This window comes from Natator depressus, chromosome 18 (assembly GCF_965152275.1).
Source record: "Natator depressus isolate rNatDep1 chromosome 18, rNatDep2.hap1, whole genome shotgun sequence".
NCBI lineage: Eukaryota > Metazoa > Chordata > Testudines > Cheloniidae > Natator > Natator depressus.
The window spans coordinates 904,896-918,659 of NC_134251.1; the positions used below are offsets into that span (position 1 = coordinate 904,896).

Consider the following 13,764-nt stretch of genomic DNA (forward strand, 5'->3'; position numbering starts at 1 on the left):
GGAAGAGCTCAGTCAGGCCTGGCTTACAAGTCATAGTTGGAGATGATTAAGCAGGCCAATGGAGCCGAAACCAATGTGCGAGTGTCACCACTAACAGCCGTGGGAAGAAGCTGGTCTTTGTTCCGACTTTTCAGTCCCATTCTCCTTGCTCAGGTACAAGGTTTGATCACAGGATGGGTATGCTTTTATAATGCTTCCCCTTCAGTTCCAATTGCCTTTGGCAACGCTGCTACCTGGGGCTGGGGCGCCGGGGAAATCCGGGGAGCGCCTGGGGAATCCCCTGCGGGACCTGCTGCGGGAACAGGGCAGAGTCAAGGGCCAGGTGCGGACGCCGCGTGCCTGCCCCGTGCAGCGCGCCCAGCCCGGCCCAGCAGGGGGCAGTCGCGCGCCGGTCCCTCGGCTGGCCGGGCCGGGGGCGGAGCCGGGCCGGGGATTGTCTCCTGGGCTTTAAAGAGCCGCCGGGACGCCCTGCTCCGGCGCAGCTGGGTCGGCTGGGCGGGCGCTCCGGAGCGAGGCTGGCGGTTCTGCAGCGCCGCCGTGTGAACCCTGCAGGTAGGCTCCGGCTCCGGCGCGGCTCCGCTCCGCTCCGGCCCGGGCAGCGGCTCCGGCAGCGCCTGGGTCGCCCCCGGGCTGTTCGCTCCGCGGGGCCCCCGGCGGAACTTCGACGGGACTTCTCCGGGGAGCGGACCCCGAGTTTGCCAGGGGATCGGCCCGTCGGGGGCTTGAATCTGGCCTCGGGCTTCTGTTCGCCCCTCCTCTCCCTCCGGGCTTTATCGCGCCGCGCCGGGCCGGGGGTAGCGGAGGAGCCCCGGCAGCACGGGTCGGGGCTGCCCCGGGGAAGCACGAGTCCGGGAGTCAGCAGCGGGGCCGCATCAGCCGGGCGTGGGGATCGCCCCTTCCCTCCCTCCTCCGGCGGCTGCCGTGCTGGAGAATCCCGCAGCGAGGAGCGGGCTGCTACTGAGCCGGTCTGGGGGCAGAGCGGCGCGGGGGCTTGTGGCTGTGAGCGGTGCCAGGCTGCTCCCGGAAGCCCTGTCCCAGCGCTGCTCCTCGGGGAGCTGGGGAGTTTGGTGGAAGTTCTCGTGGGCGATTCCCAGCCTGTCTGGACGCTGCTTTGGTGCGGTCAGTCTCATCCCAGGGCGCTGGGCAGCCCCCCTTTGCGTGGAGAAAGGTTGGCAGTGAAGTTGGGCTGTTGGCAGGGTGTGTGATTTGCAGTTAGTTCTGCTCCCGGGGAGGTTCTGGCTCAGAGCTGCTGGAATGTGTGTGTGTCCGATGGGTTCACATGCCAGCCAGTGGGTTTGCAGGGAGCTGGGTGGTCCTCAGGCTTGAAGTGGGCTCCCAGAAATGCCAGGGCTGTCAGTAATCATGACAAGATTTAAAAGATTGCCAAATAGCCCCTGCAGAATTGGGGCAGATGCTCCAAGGAAACCACCCTTGGGGGAGTACGCCAGGATGCAGAAGGGAACTACCAAGGCTGGGGACTGGTGGTGCTTGCCGGTACTAATGCACTGTGCCAGCCTCCCACCAGTAACTGATGCCCCTTAGAGCTCTCTCTCTATCTAGGGTGGGAAGCAGGTTGGTGACCCAGTCCCCACAGAGACTGGGGGGAGTTTGGCCCTGGGGGATGTAGGGACTGTCAGATTCTGTCTAGAAAAGTGTCAGTCCAGCTGGAGGGCTGTGTGGATAAGGCCCAAGTAGGGGAGATCTCTGGGAACCCCACTGTGGCCAGATCTGTCAGGACTCTGGGCACAGCAGAACATGGACTGGGGAAATGAGGCACTAAGGAGAGCAGGGGCACTTCCTGCCCATTGGTTAGTACTGCCCTTAGGATCCTGGGCCTTGCTCTTTGGGGCCAGGTTCCCATTTCAGGGTCTTGGCCCATGCAGCACAGAGTGGTCCCAGGTCCAGTGCCATGCAGTGTGGGGGAGCTGTGGGTGTATGGGGTGGGGGAATCTACGTCCTCCTAGGCAGCTGGGATGAGGTTACTTTGTGCAAGAGGTTCCCCTTCCTTGCTCTGCAGATGACTTGTAGGCAATTCTCCTATTGAGATTCTCAGCCGGAGCCCTCCCAGACAGTCATTCAAAGCCTGATCGTAAGGCAGGCATGGGGCTCAGGATGCCAAGGGACTAACCCTCCCCTCTGAGCTAAAGCCTCCTGAATAATCCAGGGGTCTCCTACAGCAGCCAGCCCTGCTCCCAGCAGACATAGCCGTAAACCAGCTCTTGCACTCCCACCACTCGTGGCTGGCTCTTACTGGCTGACTTTTGGCAGGTTTCTGTGCTGGCTGGTCAGTACCATGAGCTGCATGTGTGATGGGGCCACATGTTTGTCATGGGTCACGTGGGTTTGAAAGCTCTTTAGAAAAGAGTGCAATTTTCTAAGGAACTCGTCACAGTGCATGCTGAGCTCTGGGAAATCTGATTGTCTCCCCCAAAGGGAGCTGCTGGCTTTGGGAAACCTGGCACTTCTTTGGGTGCCTAAATGGGAGCCTGAGCACTTTGAGGAAATCTGCTCCATGCGTGCTGGATTCTGACCTTGCTCACCCCAGTGCAACTCTGTGGCGTTATCCTTGACTCTCACCAGTGGCAGTGAGATCAAAATCCGGCCCTTGAGACAAGGTTTGCTCCCTTGCATTACACAGGTTTCCCAGTTTCGTGGGATACAGTGTGACTGTGGTAGGCCCTATATGAACATATAGGAAGAGAAGATTTAGTCTGCAGAGGAGAAGAATGAGGGGGGATTGGATAGCTGCTTTCAACTACCTGAAAGGGGTTCCAAAGAGGATGGAGCTCGGCTGTTCTCAGTGGTGGCAGATGACAGAACAAGGAGTAATGGTCTCAAATTGCAGTGGGGGAGGTTTAGGTTGGATATTAGGAAAAACTATTTCACTAGGAGGGTGGTGAAGCACTGGAATGGGTTACCTAGGGAGGTGGTGGAATCTCCTTCCTTAGGTTTTTAAGGCCTGGCTTGACAAAGCCCTGGCTGGGATGATTTAGTTGGGGATTGGCCCTGCTTTGAGCAGGGGGTTGGACTAGATGACCTCCTGAGGTCCCTTCCAACCCTGATATTCTATGATAAGGTGCCTGCACTGAAGAACTTCCAGTACAAGTTGTTAATATCAGCGGTATCATTCCCAGCAGCCAACCAGGGAAGTGCAGGTCACCTCCCTTTCTGCACCCCTTTTCCTGGAAAGGTGCTTGTGCTGTCAGGCTCGTGGAGGTAGGAGGCCTGATTCTGATCTTGCCCTGCTGGGAGTCCATTGAGTTCAAGGGACTGACTTCTGACCAGCCTTGCTCAGCAGAACAGCCCATCTCTAACTGTTCCCACCAGCCACCCAGCTTGCTGATCTTCGGAGGGCAGTGCACCCTGCATCCTCTCACTCACGCATTTTCCTGGTGATGGCTGGGTTATTTCATCTGGACTGGGGCTCTCTGTGTGTGTGTGGGGGGGCAGCGGGGCAGCCCTCTCTGCACTGGCCTTTGTGGGCAGTTAATTTAACATGAGGCTGCATTGAAGCTGCGTGAGGCACCAGATGCTGCCGGGACCTATGCATTTTAAAAAAATCAATGAATCGAATCGAATTAAAATTTAAGAGCTGAGGTGGGAGGAGCTTGTTTCTAAAAATGACCTGACCCCCAAAATTTGTTTCTGAAACTCTGCTCCTCAGCCATTCTAAGTCTAAGTTAGAGCCACCTGGAGACCAGGAGGCTGCAATGCCTCTCAGCACCGGGTCACACAGGGGCTGATCCAAGTGGGTCCAGGGGATCTCTGCCCTGTTCTGCAGCTCTGTGCTCAGACTGTCTAGTGTGGGCTATAGCTGCTGCTGCAGGATCAGTCAGCAATAGCTTCTCCATTCCAGTGCTGGGTGGGTTCCAGTCTGCGCAGCTTTGCCAGGGCACCTCGGCCCCAACTGGCTTCCCCCACACCTCCCCAGCTCTGCCAATGCTCTTAGTTCCTGAGCTGCAGCCCTCCAGCTCCAGTCCTAACCTCCCATCTGCACCCCAGCTTTGCTGAATCACCTTAGTTATATGTGAAAACTCTCCAGGTGTGGTGGGTTTTTAGCATAATTTCTCTTGGAAACCAGCCAGGAGGGGAAACCCTACATGCCATGTCTTCCTTGCTTCCTGGTGATAGAGAGCACCCATGGCCTGCCATTCAGGGGCTCCCAGACCATCTGGAGATAAGGGTTCTTCCAGGGTCCCTGAGCTGACAGCTGCCACATGAGCCATGGGACCTTATCAGCCAGGATGAGAAGGTGCTGGAGCAACATGCAGATCCCTGGGGTGGGGTGGGGGTGCCCCTGTCTGGAGGGGTCTCATTCTGCTCCCTTCAGCCAGACTGGGTCCCATGTTTATCCATGGATGAGGATGATGCAAGGGTAGGGTGGGGGGAGGGTTTTGTGCAGCAACAAGTGGTCCAGAGGGTACCCTGATCTGGAGGACATTGGGACTTCAAGAGGTGTTAGTTTGCCTCCCAAAATTCCCTGTGCAGCTGCCACTGGAAATGGAGGTATTCAGCTGATTCCTAAATTGCTGCACAGTGTTGCTGCATAGAACAGTTACCAGGCTCTGGACCAGAGGTGGCTGTATTTCAGTGCTGGGCGAAGTGATCTACTTCGAGCCAACCACAGAGCTGTAACGTATCCTCCCTTTGGGAACCTCTGGGATGAAAAGCACTAGTACAAATGTGCAAAGAGAAGCAACAATCCAGCGGTCTCATTATGGAGGGAAGGAAATACAATTTTATCTCTTTAAGAAGAGACTGGTTGGTTTGTTTCTGTCCTTCTACATCCCCCATGAGGGCTGGAGCAGTTACAATAATCCTGTATAACTTAGTGTTTCTCTAGCAATCAGCAAAAAACAGAAACCCTGCTAGGAAGGTGCCAACTTCCTACTGCCCATGGCATCCCCAAACACCACTGGCATGATGTGCTCATGCCTTTGGAACATGCCAGCTTCAGGAAGAGCTGTGTTAACAAGCACATGGTTAAAGAAACCAAGCAGTGTAGTTAGGATCCAGTTTTCTAAACCAGGAGGGTGCTTTGGATGCACACTGCTTTAAACTGAATGGCAAATGCAGGATCTTTCAGAGCACTAAAGCCTGCATCATCTGAGTTGCTCAAAAGGAAATAAATAGCCTTCTCCTGCCAGAAATGTTTTCAGTTTCCTTGGTGGAGCTGTGCTGCTGTAGAGTTTGTGGTGGAGATGCTCTAGCTCACAGGAGAGAGCTTGCCTGTCTGCTTAACTCCTGCCTCTGCGAGAGGCTGTAGCTATGCTGGCAGGAGAAGCTTTCCCGCTGCAGTAGTGCTGTCTACACTGGCAGCTAGATTCGTGTAACTTACGTCGCTAAGAGGGGGTGGATTATTCACATCCTGAATGTTGCAAGTTATACCAAAGTAACCTGTAGAGTAGCCACGGTCTTAGTGAATTGGTCACTTAGCTGGTGGTCAGAGGGGCAGGGCACAGAAGCACTGCTCCTTGGGCTGAGCACTAGGAGCCTTTGGTTTGGTGCTGGCTCCACACTTCCAGGGTCTGCACCCCCAGTCTGTGAGGCAGGAGGGGAAGGGAGGAAAGCCACTCTGCTGCTGAGGCAAGAACAGGACAGACACGGCCCCTGAGTTTTGTAGGAAAAAATAAAACGTCTCGTTGGATATTAGGAAAAACTTTCCCACTAGGAGGGTGGTGAAACACTGGAATGCGTTACCTAGGGAGGTGGTGGAATCCCCTTCCTTAGAGGTTTTTAAGGTCAGGCTTGACAAAGCCCTGGCTGGGATGACTTAGTTGGGGACTGGTCCTGCTTTGAGCAGGGGGTGGGACTAGAACTTCCTGAGGTCCCGTCCAGCCCTGATAGTCCACGACTGCTGAGCAGTACGAGTGTCGGGTATGGAAAAAGCATGTTTGTGCAGTGCTGCATGTTCCCGGGCATGGGCTGCTGGGGTCTCCTCTAGTAGCTAGGGACACTATAGCGGGGGTGTCGGCACGAGAGCTCCCGTAGCGGTTCCTTGACTAGAACGCGGCTCAGGCATTAGCAATGCAGCGTGTGCACTGCAAAGTGAGCGTCCGTGTTCAAGCCCGCTAGCTGGGTGCCTAGACACAAGGAGGAATGTTTATGCAGTTGAGTGTTGCACTTGCTCTTGGCGGTGGGTGGACGGGTGTTCTGTTTTTTGTTTTCCCTTCAGAAGAGTGCTTAGGATCTGCATCCTCACTGCTCCCTGTGCTGGGGTAGCAGCTGGGTTAGTCTGTATTCGCAAAAAGAAAAGGAGTACTTGTGGCACCTTAGAGACTAACCAATTTATTTGAGCATAAGCTTCCTTGAGCTACAGCCCGCCTCATCAGATGCATTGAGTGGAAAATACAGTGGGGCGATTTTATGTGCACAGAGAACATGAAACAATGGGTGTTACCATGCACACTGTAACGAGTGATCAGGTAAGGTGAGCATTACCAGCAAGGGGGGGTGGGTGGGGGTGTGAGACCTTTTGTAGTGATGATCAAGGTGGGCCATTTCCAGCAGTTGACAAGAACATCTGCGGAACAGTGGAGGGGGGGAATAAACATGGGGAAATAGTTTTACTTTGTGTAATGACCCATCCACTCCCCGTCTCTATTCAAGCCAAAGTTAACTAGCTCATGAAAGCTTATGCTCAAATTTGTTAGTCTCTAAGGTGCCACAAGTCCTCCTGTTCTTTGTGCTGGGGTAGTCACTCTGGGGCAAGTCCAGGGATGTGTATTGGTGTCCGTTCAGCTCCTAGGGATGCCCACATTTCCTAGGGTCTCTAATCACCACTGCCTGGGCTGCGTGTGCTCGGGGAGGGAGTGTTTGGCCTCCACTGTTAATCCGCTTCTCCCTGCCTGCCCCTGGTGCTGTCCCCAGCCAGGAGCGACTGTGCAGCACGGACTAGGGTACTTCTTGCTCTAGAGAGGCAGCAGCTGTGAGGATGGCTCAGTGGAGCATACTTGCTGGGTGACTGGACAAAATGGGTCTGTGGGGGAGAAAGGGCCGAGGGAGGGTTTTGCACGTGAATCTGCAGCAATACACCCTGTGATTGCTAAAGCAACAGGAAACCCTTCAGCATTAGCAAGCAGCCTCTGGTGCAATCTCTGCCAAGCTGTTGCACTGACCCGGTGTAATGGTAGGAAATGCTGGAACTCCCCCAAACCCTGGCCTCTGAGCAGGGCCCGGCCCAGCTTGGCTGTGTGCCCCTCTGAATAGGGAAGGATGAACTGGCGTGACACTTGGCTGCAATGGCTTCCTGCCTGTGAAGGAGTGGGGTTTGCCTGCGTGCTGAGTTGACCCAAGCACATGGGGGTTTTCTCAGTAACTCTTCCTGAGCTTTGGGGACAGTGACTGGGGTGAGGGTGATCGAACAGGAGTCGAGAGGAGCATTGTCATGGCAGAGGGAGGAGCAGAGCCGAATTGCAGAGCAGCCCTGCTGAGGGACACTTGGGTGGTATTTGTGACTGCTCTGCCCCAGGGCCCTGCAGTCCTGCACGTATCACCAGTGACATGTGCATGTCCATATCCATACAGCCTGCACAGAGCTGGCTTGGCTGGCCCAGTGCTCTCTGTACCAACTCTTCCACGTTTCCATCCCCCTCTGGCACAGGGTAAGAGCAGAGGCAGGGCATAAATTGCCCTGGAAGGGAGGGGACAGAGTGGAAGTTGTGGATGGGGCTGGGGTTGGCCAAAGAAGCACTTCCCCATAGTGCGTTGCAAGCCTAAAGGCCACTGCAACAGGAGTACAAGTTACCATGGCCTGTGGCAGGAGCCCCCACAGCCCCCAAATAGGGGAGAGACAAATTGCCCTGTACCTGGGCCTGTGCAGGGCTCTATGCCCTAACACAGCAGGAATCCCCCTGCCTAAGCACAGGTCATGGGGAGGGCAGGGGATGTTGGCATGAGAGTTGCATTGCTCAGACCCATTGCCATGACTACGATCCATTTGTAAGTCGTGCAGTGGCCCAAAGTGTGGGGGAGATGCAGAGGCAACTCTGTGGTAAGGGTGCTGGTGCCATCTGCACTAGTGCTTGCAGCTGTGGGAGAATTTTGGAGACTCCTGCCTGTGGGCAAAGGCCTGGAGATTGGAGAGAAGAGTCTCCATGGCCTAACCCTTCACTTGGCATGTGCTGAGGCTGCTGCCAAAGCAGCCTGGGATTTGTGAGGGTTTCCCCTTTGAAGGAAAGTAACCTCCACAAGCGAAGGCTGGTAGTAGAATGTGACCCACATAATACAAGTGCATCAGGCAACTGCTGGCTTCCTGGAGAAGGCAGTAATGCCATGTGGGCACAGGCTGCAGAAGACCTGTTGCCCCACTGTCACCTGTAAAGGTAGAAGACTGACCATTGCACTCCACCCTTTCACTTGTGATTGTTACAGTAATAGCAGACCCTGCAGAACAGGGAAGGATTGGAGAGAAAATGTTTGGTTTTTTGTTTAAAGTAGTTTACATAAAGTCTCGCATTCTTTCCATGCAGTCAGTCAGTGTCCTCTGTGGGGCTTCGTCTAAACAAGTTTGCATGATGTTGGCATGGGAAAAGTGGTACAGCAGAGCCACACCAGAATCGTGCAGCTTTTGCATTTAGACAATGACTAACTGCAAGGGAAAGGGTGAAACTGACTACAAAAATCACCCCCCCCCCCCATGAGTCCTATAGGTACAAAATCTGTTTGTGGACCAGGCCTTGATTGGGTGGGATTTCACACTGCAGCAGGGGAGAGAATTCTGTGCTTAAAATGGGAAGGTGGGATTGGGAATCACAAACACTGACAGAGGTCCTGGGGCAGCAGTATCGCCCAAGCATTTAAAGATTGCAAGTCCCCTCATCTGCCCGCCACTCCCAAATGAGATGGTTTCTGTTTTTTGGGGGGGGAGGAGTCTTTTTATTGAGCTTCTGGTTTGTGAGCCGTTAGACATGTGTTCAACCTTTCCTTGGCCACCACAAAAACTAGGAACCTTAGAAAGCTGAGATTCTCACATCTGCTGCTTGGTGGCCTGTGGGTAAGGCTCCTAATGCCAACAGTCAGGGGTTCCCAGGTAGTTGAACGCAAGAAGGTGGAAGGGGCAATTATAAGACCTTTTAATTTTGGATGAAACTGTCTGGCCTCTGTCCTGTAGGAGGTCAGACTAGATGGGTAGGGCAGCACATGCCTTAAAGCAAAACAGGATTTAATCCACAGTCCCAGCTATGCAAGCAAGCATGGGTTCAAAGAACATGCCTGAGGCTTTTGTGTATGGCTGGTAAGGGGATCTGGGTAAAAATACACCCAAATGATGGGTAGACCTACAAAGCAGACATAAACATAATGGCCCCATTATGAATCTGTCTAACTTATGAGCTAGGGGTGTGATTCATTCCCCCTGCCCCCCTTCCTGCTCCTGTACACATTTGCGCTAACTCTCCTCAAGCTAGTGTGACTGTAAATAGGAGCATAGCTGCAGTCGCATGCATAGTGTTGTACTCGCCATGGCTAACCCCTGCGTCTGCTGCCACTACCCAGGCGACTGCAGCTGCCTTGCTAGTTATACTCCTGCTGACATGAGTGTAGTGCGATTCTGAGAGTCGCATCCTCAGCTCTTGGTGCGCATGTAGCCTGTGGCTCCAGGAGTTGGAAACTTAAGAAAAACACCCCAAATTGCAAGAGTTGGCAACAAGCAAACACCTGGAAGCTACTTTTGGTTTTAAGATAGCCAGATTTCAAGTTGCTTGTGCTTTCTCTGCTCACAGAGCCCTGGAGCCACTGCTTCAGAAGAGTTCAGCACCCAACATGCAGAGCCTTCTTGCAGACCTGGCCCCAAGAGTCATGCTGGGGGCTGAATGCTTGAACATAGGGCCCCAAGTTCCTTTGACAGCTTGGTTCCTGCTGCATTGACTCTGTCAACATTGGCCATTGTCTTGCTGGTTTAAAAACAATTGCAACTGATCTGGGTGAGATTCTCTGGCAGGAGATCAGATTAGATGACTGCAGCTGGCCTTGAATCCAACTGCTTGAAGCATATGGGGGGAGGGTTGAGTTTTGGTGGCATGGGCTCCTGGGGGCAGGGATTGTATGGGCCTGCAAAAAAGAAAAGGAGTACTTGTGGCACCTTAGAGACTGCTCAAATAAATTGGTTAGTCTCTAAGGTGCCACAAGTACTCCTTTTCTTTTTTGCGAATACAGACTAACATGGCTGTTACTCTGAAATATGGGCCTGTAGACTCCCTCCGCCCTTTCCAGCTTCTTCCAATAAGTCTCCTCTTCCCATCTACCTTGCAGGTGGTGACAGGGTATCAGACCAACACACTGAGGAGGTGACACTCACTCAGCGCATATCCTCACAATCCAATCTGAGCTTAAGCCTTAATTACCCTCTTTGCCAACAGCCTTCCTCACGCTAACCCCATCCCCTCCAGAAAGCCTGAGGAAGGTGCTGAGCTCCATTCAACAGCTGATCTTTGTCTGAGGGAGGATCTAGGGAAATGTGTGTGGCCAGCTGTGAGGGCCCAGGATGTGAAGGATTGCCCCAAACAGGTCCATGTTTTGAGGTACGCTTTCCATGTATCTACATAAAGATCTCACTGTTTTCTCGCAATGAGAAGGATCCAACAGGACTCCTGCTGTAGGGGAGACACTCCCATGAAGAATATTTGATTCCCAGGCTCACTTGATGCTAGCAGGGAAGTTTGGAGCGTAGGGTGACTAGCACAGAGACAATTCTGAGGTGGCAGAGGATAGCTTAGGCAGAGCTGAAAAGGAAGCTATTATCTAATTAGCAGTTTCAATGGAAGTGTGTGTGCTCTCATCAGTGAGTCATGCATTAGACTTCCTCTGAGCTGACCCAAGGATTCCTTTTCCCCTCTTACGTAAGAAAGGGAACATTTGCATACAACCTCACTTCAAGTTCATTAGAAGACACTTATCTTCCTGGCCTGGCTCTCTGAGCAAACCTGTCTTTTTGCATATCAGTTGTTCACTTCCCTTCCTCAGGAAGTTGGCTGGGCTGTTCTTTCCTGGAGGGGGAGTTTGCATGTTTCCTTGAGGCCACATTAACATACAGGAATTAAATTCATAACCACATACATGGATCAAATATCATAACTTCAGACTATCACCAGCATGTCTAAAGATGGCCTAGTGATGGTGCCCTTTATTAAGGGGGGAAACTCCCAGTTTACAAGTGTGCAAAAAACAAACCCCTGCACTTAATTTTATAAATCTATAAAAATATCCTAGCCTTTGCTCTCCTGTATACCCCTCCCTGCTTTTCCCTTCTCCTGAAGGCTGTGGATAAAGATCTGGAGTGCACCAAGGTGGACCAGGTTACTGCAGTGAGTTGCTGAGCTTGTAGCTCTTTCTCCCAGGATCCGTAGAAGCACTCCTGTGGGCGTTCTGGCCCCCCAAAATTTTAAAATTGGGCAATTATTTGTCAAAATAACACTACATAATCAGGACCATTTCAATTTTGATTTATTTCAAAATACCTGTAAGCAAGTATGTCTGTCACAATTCAGACAAACACAAAAATTCCCTGACGAGTAGAGAGTTAGAGCCCCCTGTGACAACCCAGTTCCTCTTTCTCTGTCCCTTCCCCTCCCCAGAGCCCAGGTGGGGGACCAGACACCCACAACCTCCCACCCCTTCCCCAGAGCCCACTTGGAGTTCTCAGATTGTATTGGGGTCCTTGACCCCGTCACACTCTCCAGGGACACAGAGCACCTCACTACCACTTGCCCTGAGTGGGAAGAAGCCTTAGGGTCCCCTGACTCCCCCAGCAACAGGCAACACATGCACCCCCCTCGAGGTCTACACTGGCCCTGCTGCTGTCTCCCTGCAGTTTAGAGGATAGGCATGCTCTAACCCTCGAGCCCTCCTAGCAGCCCCTGGTCTATTGGACGCTCACAGTATTCAGAGCCATTGGTTCCAAAGAAACAGCACACCCAGCTTAGCTGTTCCACCTCAAATCACCACCACTCTGCATTGCATGCAACACTATGAAGGTCACAGACCTTGAAGCAGGGCCCAGGAGTACCCAGGCAGCACGTGGCCCACAGCCACCACCCAGCAGGTCCCTTGAAGGACTAGCACGCAAAGAGCTCCACCCACAAAGCTTCTGTTTGGGGGAGACATCCAGCCCCACTGATCGGCTGGGAAGCTCTACTTAAGCCAGAAAGAGGCACAGGAAGTTGTCAAAGTGGGAATCTGTGGCTGGCTGCTAATATGGACCCTGTCTGATTCCTGAACCCTGCCTGTTCCTGTCATCCTTATCCCAGACCCCATCTGTTCCAAGATCCTGCTTTCCTGCCTCACTCAGGTGCCTGCTCCTACATCCCACCCCAGTACTGACTCCAGCTCTCATCTTAGGGTTGGCTCCTGACTCTGTCGCCAGCTCTGGTTCCAGGTGCCTGACTCTAACCATTAGGCATGACTGCCCATGCCCTGGTCCCTACAAGCACTGAGATGTTTCTTTATAGAGAAAGCAAGTACAAGTTTATTTTAACAATGACAAGTGATAGCAAGTAGAAGTATTGAAAACAAATAGTCACAGGTAAAATCATAACATGCATTCTAGAGCCCTGACTTAAGATACTTTCATGTCTAATAAAGTATTGCTCACTAGCACTTTGCAGCCAGGCTGGCTCTGACCTCTCTTTGAAAAGGCACAACATGCTGTCCACTTGTCCCCTCAGTCAAGGATCTGGGCTTGTCTCCTGGTACCCCAAGATGTATTGGAACAGTTTTGTCCTTAATCATCAGCAGGACATCAGCTGAGAAATCAATGAGAGGAAAGCCACAGGAAGAAACAAATCTAAGACTGATGATTGTATCTGGCTCAGTCTGTAAACAGCCCTACAGAGTGAGGCAGACAATACACAAATCTCCAGACAGGGAGAGAAGTGTCGGTTGCCACCTGTCCAAGGTCTGTCACCTGACCTGATTCTTCTCAGTCCCAAATCCTTCAGAACAGAATTTTCAGTACAGATACAGAACTCCTTAAATATGATCTGTACCTACATTTTGCAATGGTCTACTTGCTCTGGATAGAGACCTCACATGTTGCCTTTGGTGAACTAATTTGTATATATCTGATCCAGGGGATCCCTGTAAACCCCTAGGCACCCTTTGCACCCTCTGCTAGTTGGCACCAACAGGCTCCTGGGCCACAGACCCATGTGCCTGTCCTTTTGCTCACCCACACCAGACCTCTGTTCATCAACAGAGCTATTTTTCCATGGTGCTCCAAGACCTGGTTGGTCACCATGGAAGGTTCACCAAGATTAATGTGGGGTGTTCTGGCCAGGTCCATGGGGCTACAATCTTTTGAAACTTATGTCTGGGCTTTGTGTGTGGTGTGTTTTATTTTTTGTTTTGTTTTTTGCTAATGGAAAAATGGAACTCTTTCTCGCAGGACCACTATGGCCATAAGAACAGCTTTACCGGGTCAGAGCAATGGTCCGTCTAGCCCAACATCTGGTCATCTGACAATGGCCAATGCCAGGTGCTTCAGAGGGAATGAACAGAACAGGGCAACTTCAAGTGATCTGTCCCCTCTTGTCTAGTTCCAGCTTCTGGCAAACAGAAGCAAGGGACACCCAAACATGGGGTTGCAACCAGTATTCCCTCTCATTTTCCCCACCCATGTGCAGAATGAATTTTGTTATGTGCACCAATATGGAGGTGATGTATAACAATCACCTCCATACATCACCTTCATATTGGTGCACATAACAAAATTCATGTGGTGGGGGTGAGGCCAGAGCTGAGGGGTTCAGAGTGTGGAAGGGGGCTCAG

General features: G+C 52.5%; 1 protein-coding gene across 2 annotated transcripts in view; it reads left to right on the forward strand.

Annotated features, from left to right (window-relative positions):
- Positions 1–430: 430 nt before the first annotated feature.
- The window catches only part of ALPL (alkaline phosphatase, biomineralization associated), an 81,879-nt gene continuing 68,545 nt past the window's right edge, over positions 431–13,764 (forward strand). The window contains exon 1 of one of the 2 annotated variants that reach the window (XM_074933970.1): positions 431–552. The gene's annotated coding sequence lies outside the window, so the exon portion shown is untranslated. Of the gene's footprint in view, positions 553–1,041; positions 1,169–13,764 lie in introns of those variants that run through there. The other variant, XM_074933971.1, reaches the window with a different exon arrangement.